Here is an 8,991-nt window from a genome sequence, read left to right on the forward strand (position 1 = left end):
CCTTTATATGCAAATCTGCAACTACTGGCCCATCATTAGTAGAACTACTGGCCCATCACTACTGGCCCATCACTAGTAGAACTTAAAATTCTTTTTCTCAGCAGTGAGAATAGCTTTTAACAATTTTAAACACTCTCCTTTTTTCAATCCCTCTTATGATCAATAGGACTCACGTAATGGGCCAGGATTAGTGATGTGCTTATAGATAGAAAAAAAGCTAAACTGTCCAACTTTAATAGAAACTTAAGACTTGATTTTATACTATTGAAGGGTTTTTTTTTCCCCCATACCAACCACTTCTCTGATTCTCTGACACACCAACAGGGTGTCCAACAATTCAATTCAAATCTGACACAATCTACCTGGATTTAGCATCAGATCCCACAGGTTAAAGGGATTCAAGTCCCACACTTCAGACACCAGTAACAAGCCCTGGGCCATCCTTACTTCTGACTTAATGGCTATAAATCAGGAGGTTCCCACAACCCCCTCCTTAGATGAGGGGAAGTACTTGCTAGACTAATACTGCTGCCTACACTCTAGACCAGCACAGTGACCAACCCTAATATCCCTTCCAAAGATGTAAATGTTTGGGCATAAATGGAAAAAGGAAAGAAGAGTAGCCAAGGATAAAGGAATGAGATGGTTCTGTCGCTGACTCGGGGCTCTTTCTTCAGTCCTGAGGCTGGGCAGGTACAGGGCTTGCAGGCCTGCCAGGGGCAACCCATCATTTAGTAAAAACTGAAACACTGTGGCAAGCAGCAAGCAATGCAGCCCACTGAACTGATGTTTTACCTTTTTCAGTCAAAGTGATGGCCTTCTAAACAGGATGCTGTCCGTTCACTTTTGGGCTACCATCCATAAACCAGGCACCTCTTTGTTGGTCAGTTGATTGCTGTTTATAGGACGCTGTCCAAGTGACAATAGAATCCAGCAGCTCTTCACACAGTTACAAATTCAGTCCTGGGGAAAGAGCTCCCTACTCACGGGTGTCTCCTTGGATTACCTTAGTATAAAGATCTTATATACAGTCATCCCTGGGTATCCACGGAGGATGGGTTCCAGGACACCCACAGATATCAAAATCTGAGGATGCTCAAGTCTCATATAAAATGGTGTAATATTTACGTATAACTTATGCATATCCTTCTGTATACTTTGTCATCTCTAGATTACTTGTAATACCTAATACAATGTAAATGCTATGTATATAGTTGCCATATGGCAAATTCAAATTTTGCTTTTTGGAACATTCTGGATTCTTTTTCTAATATTTTCCATCCATGCTTGGTTGAATCTGTGGATGTGGAATCTAAAGCTATGGAGGGCCCACTGTAAATCATTTCCATTTCATTATTAAACTCTTCCGGACACTGTCCTCCCCATTAGAACATTTATCCAACATTACCCAAGACATGGGTGTTTCAGGTTTCAAGATTATTTTATGTCCTTCAATCATAGGAACAGTTATAACTAATTTCTGATACCAACTGGTAATTGCCCCTCAAATGAACATTTCTGACGTCCCAGTAGTCATTGCAAGGAGGCACTCACACGTTTTGCCATAAGCCCTAGTATACACTCAATACAGGGTTATCTCAGAGAATTTGTCCATACCAGCAATCCAGTTTCTATTCTGTGCTTTTTGGCCTCAGCCAATCTTACTGATTCCCATTTAGCATGTCCAATTAATATTGCTTGAAGGGTTGATTTACATGGCTTGTGTTTTACAGTACTAGATAAGGGAAATGTTCCCAGTCAGATATGATGTCTGTCCTAATAATGCATTCGTGTGAAAGAGCTGCAACCATTTCAAATAAAGCCTATTCAAATTTACCAACTCTTCTCCCAAATTTCACCTTAATCCCATTAACCCTTACATTTGTAACTGTAGCCTTCGCCAGGCCTTCATTAACAGTTTTTGGTTTTATAATACTAGGTAAATGAGGCATTCCGCAGTCAGACATAATATCCATAGACATCCATTCTCATAAAACATTCAGGTAAAGGAGATACAACCTCTTCACACAGAAACTGTTTAAACGTTCTAATTTTCTTCCAGACCTCCACCTTAATCCTACTAGCTCTTATATTTCTATATTTGCTAAATCTAATTGAAGTCCATGTTAGTGTTTCACCAGTGGGTTTTGGTACCACAGTGCAAATGGTTCCTATGTCAAGAAATCCCAGAAACTTCTTCCTACCCCTTGACCATTATAACCATGTAAGTACAAAAGGATTTGTTGTCTCCAGCAGGGTTTCTAGCTGAGGGACCAGAGTCCTTTTGTCTATCATTATCTTGATTAATCGGCCCAATTATGGCATCAAGTATTTCCAGGGCCAGTTTCTCACTGAAATATTTGCCTTCTCATTTTTTTAATTCCTCCAAACGAGGGCACATAGAGTAGACTTATTTGGGGCCTTTTAATGTTGGGAGATCAGAAGGGACTTTCTTTGGTCCACTTAACTTTCAATAGTGGTGTATTAAGACCTTTGTTTCAATAACATCAATGTTCATTTTATTCATCCCATTTTTAAATAACCATCTAAATATTCCCACCCTTCTGCAAGAGGCTTCTTGACTCTCTCCTTTCTCTTCCTCATTTTTTCACCCCTGTCAATGTTTCCTTTATTCACTCCATTTCTTAGTAACCCTTTAAAAATTTCCACCCTGTTAGGACAAGTCCCTTGACTCTCACCAAGAGAAATCTGTGCTTGGTCTAGCATCAAGGTCCAACTCAGCATTTTCATTCATTTTAGCTATTACAGATAATAATAACCAACATTAGATTATATGTTTGGCATGCTTCTTATTATTTTACATTTCCTTAGTTATCCAGTGACTGAAGTCCTCGGAAGTCAGGTCTGCAACCATTTCTAAATAACACTAGTAACTTTTACCTTTAGTAAGTGATCGCAATGCAGCTGAAGTTTCATACCTTGGGTGACTAAGTAGCCATCCAGGGATTAAAGATTCCTTATCCGCTACCCTTTTATTCTTTCTCTTCACAAACCACATGTTTCTCTGAGCCAGAGCTGTTCTAGAAAATTCCATTTTTTTCTAACACCAAAAGAGAGTTTCTTGTTCTTGACACCAAATATATGGTATCTTTTCCAACACCACTTATTTAATTTTCCAGACACTGACTGTGTGTTCAACAATTGAGATGAATTCTGACACTATCTACCTGGAGTTGGCATCAGATCTCACAAGCTAAGGAGCTCAGTCCCACAAGGCAGCTCCAGTTCCAGATGTCAGTCACAAGTCTCAGGCCATTCATACTTCTGACCCACCAACTGTAAATCAGGTTCAACCTCTTCAGGTTCACAGAACTCAGGAAAACACTTTACTTACATTTTCCAGTCTGTTTTTAAGGCTAAACCTCAGAAATGGCCAAAGTGACAGTGATGCAGAGGGCAAAGTAGGGGAAGAGGGATCATGGAGCTTCTGTGCCCTCTCCAGGTGTGCCATCCTCTCAGCCCCTCCATGTGTTCATGAACCTGGAAGATTTCAAACCCCATCATTTAGATATTTTTATGAAGATTTCATTGGCTATCGGTGATTGACTCAATCTCTAGTTTCTTCTCCCCAAGCTTCCAATCAAGGCATGATCTTTCTGGCAACCAGCCCCCATCCTGAAGCTATCTAGGGTCCCATTCACCAAGAGTTGCCTCCTTTTAACAAAAGGCCTTTATCATCCTTATCACTTAGGAAATTCCAAGCTTTTTAGGAGCTTGGTTTTAGGAGACAGGAAGGGGACAAACATCAAATATCTTTATCTAATACCACAGCTACATACCAAACCATCAAAATAGCTTATCACAAACAAAGTGAAACACTGAGCCACCAATAAATGTACTTACACACACACACACACACACACACACACACACATAATATACTGTTATAGCTCCTGACCAAGTATTCAAAATTGTGTATTTCTTCTCCTCTGCTTTGTCTTGACCAAACTTTATTCAGGCTTCTCTTTCCCCACAGTTCCCTGAACTTTAGTTTGTCCCCATCCCTGAGTCAAAGGCTAAGATGCAGAATATGTACTCCCCCCCAATCCCCAAATCAGCAGGCCCAGCAGACACATTTCCTGTCAGACCTTTCAACCAAAAAAATTGCACAACCTGGCCCTAGATAGTTAAGGTGCATATCAAAAGGATGATTTCAATGAGCCCAGTCAGACACTTGGATCTTCCCATACGTAGAAGAGCACTAAATTTATTAACTTGAGATGTCTGGTTTTCTTTAACAGTAATCTTCTGATTAAAAAGATTAAAAGAAACTACCTGTTTTTGTTTTGTTTTGTTTTTTGTTTTCTTTGAGTGTGCAAAAACTCCTACATATTCTGGCTCTTCCCTTACCTCTTTGGAACAGTCCCTCAGAGCTATCTGAGAAGCTGTATCCCAGACTTAAGCCCTCAGTATGTCCACCAAATAAAACATAATTCTCAGTTTTTAGTTTGTGCATTTTTTTCAGTCAACAGATTACATCTATTATGCTATTTACACACTCCTTGTTTGTCCAACTTCCTCTCAAAAGTTTCTTTTAAGCTCTGCTTACCTCTCTCTATGAAAGAAAAGCCTTTTTATGTTTGATTTTGAGGCACTTGCAGATTTCTGAGCTCCAAGGTTTCCCCCTATTGTATTAGTCTTTTTGAATAAGGTCTCTCCTTATCTACGCCTGGATTTGTTTTTATCTGAAGCAAAGTGTTAATAATACTACAATTACATCAGTTGTCAATATCAGCATCAAGTTTACCTAGACAAAAAGAAAAGAAGAAGTAAACAATTCTGTCATGAACTTGGGCAATGCAAAGCAGGTAATCTGGATAATTTTATGAATTTATAAAAGTGCTTTTTTAAAGCTGCTTTTTATAAACTGAGTTATAAAGGGAAAGAAAGGTAAAAACACATCATTTAAAAATTAACATTTGGCTGCATACCATGGAAAGTTTTCTTAAAATTATAAGTTACTTCATTTTTGTGAGCTCTTAAGTAAAATTATATTATTTTTATTTCATTTGTATCTCATTTGTTTAAACCTAACTAAGCATCATACAGCTCAATCTTTAAAAATGAAACAACAAAACTCAGCTACTTTAATTTTCATTAGAGAATAAAGATAGGAACGCTTCACAAATTTGTCTGTCATCTTTGATCAGGGTCCATGCTAGTCTCCTCTAGTGTTTTCATTCCAATTTTACAATATGTACTCCCAAAACAAGCATCTGATCTTTTTTTTTTAATAGGAGGCTGTCTGGAATCAATATACCCCATGTTTCAAGGGCTATGTATATGAGAGGGCTATAGACCAAGGAGGGCTAGAGATTCTCCTCTTAAAAATAATAATGCTAAGCATTACCCCCATACAGCCATCATATTACAAAAAAAAAGCATTACTTATTTCATAAAAGATGAGATTTTGCCACTGAAGGTTTGTGTGATGAAACAATATGGTGGAAGAGGATACTGACATTTTAGATGGAGTTTAGTTGTGTAAATAGACTTAGCTACTTCATATGAGGTAATAGTTCTTTGCTAACTAAATTAATATTAGTAAGTTGATTATTTAAAAATTAAATATGTCAACTAAACAAGTATATTTTCTGATAATAAGTGTTTATTGAAGGACAACAGGAAATTTTAGACAAAATTTAAAGGACAAAGGCAATAAAAAGCTGTTACTTTTTTTCTATTGTTTTGCTTTTATTAGTTTTTTCTTTAAAATAATTTTGTCCAAACAAAAATGTTCCACTAGATGAGAACTCTATATTGTCACTTTCTGACTTAGTAAAACCATTGTGTATTATTTGTATCAAACCAATGATTTCATAACACCAGAAAAACTTGAATGCTCATTGCTGATGAACAAATAATTATAAAAACATTATATTCATTCATGTGTCTTTGATTCCATTGCATAGCTAAATAGGAAGCATAAACAATGAACAGAAAAGAAAGTTACATAAACTTTACAAATGATCAGTTAATAAATTCAAGCATAAAACAAATACACCAAAAATCAACCTAATGACATAAATATTTCTCATATGACAAGGCCAGTAATTTTCTCACTTTTTCTAAATGGACTTTATGTCATGTGGAACTTTTCCAGCTCATTTACATTCATGACCTCACCACTGCCAGTAATTCACATATTATTGCTAAATCAAATATTTATTTTATTTTAAAATTATAACCAGAAATAATTTAAGGAATAATATTTGTCTTGTGTTTTCCTTTCTTATTTTTCAAAACAACACTAGACATGTGAAAAACCACTGAAGCTTCTTAAATGAAAGTTAAATATGAAGTTAAGCTCTCCAGAAATGTATTAGTGAGTCTGTGAAACGTTTATAGAAATCACACACCTTGGTTTGACCTTCATTCTAAATTTCTAACTTCGTTTAACAATAGGATCGACTCTTCTGCATGTGAAGTTATACTGTTATAAACCACCTGTATTTCTATAAATTGTAAAATATGTAAAGATATATGCACACATTATCGTTGCAGCATTATTTACAATAGCCAAGATATGAAAGCAAACCAAGTGTCTGTTGATGTGCTTTTATGTATTTCTAGTTGTCTGCAGTGAACATGTATTCCTTGTAAAATTAGAAAGAAAACGATAAATGTCATTGAAAATGAAAAATATATATATATATATAAAGAAGTTGGGAGCCTATGAAAAGCCCCAAGAGAGACCCCTGGTGAATGAGGCAGGAAGTCTCCCAACTTCACTGCACATTCTCTGACAGTGAGAAGGATACTGACTATTTTTAAGAGCTGGAGGAGGTAACTTTAATAATTCTACTAATTACACCCACCAGTACAATTTATAAGCACCTTCTGTATACCAGATGAGTACTCATATTGACTCTAATTCACTAAATGAACCTGCGAATTAGGTGATCTTCTTCTTTTTCTTCTTCTTATTACTGAATGTTATAGATAAGAAAAATAGAAACAGACTCAAATTGATCTTTTTACATATTTAACTTTGATTGGAGAAAAAATACAGATAGTCAAGTAATAATGGAAAAAACAAAGGCTTTCAAACAGACAAACATGGGGTCAAATTCTATAACTATACGGCTTTCAGTATTCATTCCAAAATATTTATATGAGATAAGATGCAAATTGAAATGTGCTAGGATAACTAAGTATTTCCAGATTTGGTGATATGTCTCTAAAGCTTAGTCTGAAGTAGTATTCATGTAAATGAATCTTCAAAAAATATGTAAAGTGAAGGAATTTGCTTGTAGATATAGATATATTACACTGTCACTTTTAAACTAAATTAAATGCTGCCTGTTTTGTTCAGTTAATTCACTGGGTTATGTGGATCAATCAGTTATCCCCAGTTAATTCAAGGAGTCCTACAGAAAGGTACCATCTGCCCTTCACTTTGCAGAGAAAACTTGAGCTTAAGCTGGCTCTCTGATTAGGAGATAGTAAAAGTGTATAAATAAAAGATAAACGTTTTTTCATTTAACCTTAATTCTGGACTCAACAGTGTTCTCTCATAATGCCATAATGTCAGGATTAGCAATGAACTTGGTTTAACTAGGAATTGTTTTCAAGTGTAAGTTAGACCCATAGTACTCAAAAAATAGTCCCTCAAGAACATCAGCAACAGCTGGAACAGTATTAAAACCTCAAAATTTCACATTAAAACTTATTAAAATTCCTCCTCCCAAAATTACAGACTTGGAATTCACATTTTAACAAGATCCTCATGTCATTCACATACACACTGAAGTTTGAGAAGCACCAGATTATGTGACCCTCATACATATGCTTTTAATGGGATCCTCTCATCAAATATGTAATTTGAAAAGAAAGTGCTTTAAAGTCTTTCCCAGTCCTAGACTCAGTAGGATTCTCTGAAACGGTAAAGGAAACAAGTCTTAAAGTTCCACCTCTCTTATTTGAGGGAAAAAATTGTGTAACTCACTTGTTTTTCTTTATTGGCATTTTGTCTAAAAAAATCAAATTAAAACGTATAAAAGGAATTCTTCATTTTCTGTCATCTCCAAAGTGTAAATCAAATCTTGGGGACAGGCAACAAAAACCACTTAAATAACAGACAATCAGTTTAGTCAGATACACTTTGCCTTTAATATCAAAAATATAAATCAACCAACTTCTCTACCATGCAGTGAATTTCAAAATCAATGAATTTTTGTCAACGTTGGCTCACAGTGAACACTCTCATACCTCTTCCCGTTTCTCCATTCCCTATGCTATTATCCTGCTTCAAACCACAATCATTTATCACCTGAATTTCCACAATACTGTACTTCATAACTAGTTCCTGAATTTTCACATTTGTTCCCTGGGATCTGTTGTGGATATTGTAGCCATCGTAAAATTTCTGAAGTAGAGAACAGATTGTTATCACTTTGCTTAAAACCTTTCCAGTGTTTTCATTTTTAGGAAGAAGTTCAAACTTTTTAATAGCCTACAGTGACTATCCCTAGTGATCAAAACCCTGTTCTACTTTCTCCTCCTTTCTCCTCGTGTTCCACACGCCACCCTCCAAACATATTGAATTCTTGTCACTTTCCCAAGTATCTTCTCAGCTTTGGTTTTGAGTATTTAACACTTTCCTTTCCTCAGTCTATATATAGCACATAGTTTCATTTCTTCTCATCCTAAGTGCCACTTCAAGTGGGGAGCCAGCCCATCCTAATATCACCAAAATACCTCTCCTGTGGATTCCCATAGTGCCCTGTACTTCTCTAACTTTGCACATATTATATTAAATAACTCAATTACTTATAGCAGTTTTTAAAGTATCATTTTAAACTTCTTACAGCAAATTACCTCTAAGAAATAAAACTGACATTTTTTGCTAAAAACTCATTTGATATAGGTGATTATATAAGGCAAAAAAAATAGAAATCAGCTAAACTACATTGATAGGAAATGAACAGGAATTTGGAGGCTGGATTAAACACCAAAAGAGGGCAAAAT

General features: G+C 35.9%; 1 non-coding gene across 1 annotated transcript; it reads right to left on the bottom strand.

Moving 5' to 3' along the window:
- Positions 1–5,126: 5,126 nt before the first annotated feature.
- LOC132365684 (U6 spliceosomal RNA) lies at positions 5,127–5,237 on the bottom strand. Its single transcript, XR_009503202.1, has one exon. It is a non-coding gene; the product is annotated as a U6 spliceosomal RNA (small nuclear RNA).
- Between the last annotated feature and the right edge of the window lie 3,754 nt (positions 5,238–8,991).

Source organism: Balaenoptera ricei, chromosome 4, assembly GCF_028023285.1.
Source record: "Balaenoptera ricei isolate mBalRic1 chromosome 4, mBalRic1.hap2, whole genome shotgun sequence".
In the NCBI taxonomy this organism is placed as follows: domain Eukaryota; kingdom Metazoa; phylum Chordata; class Mammalia; order Artiodactyla; family Balaenopteridae; genus Balaenoptera; species Balaenoptera ricei.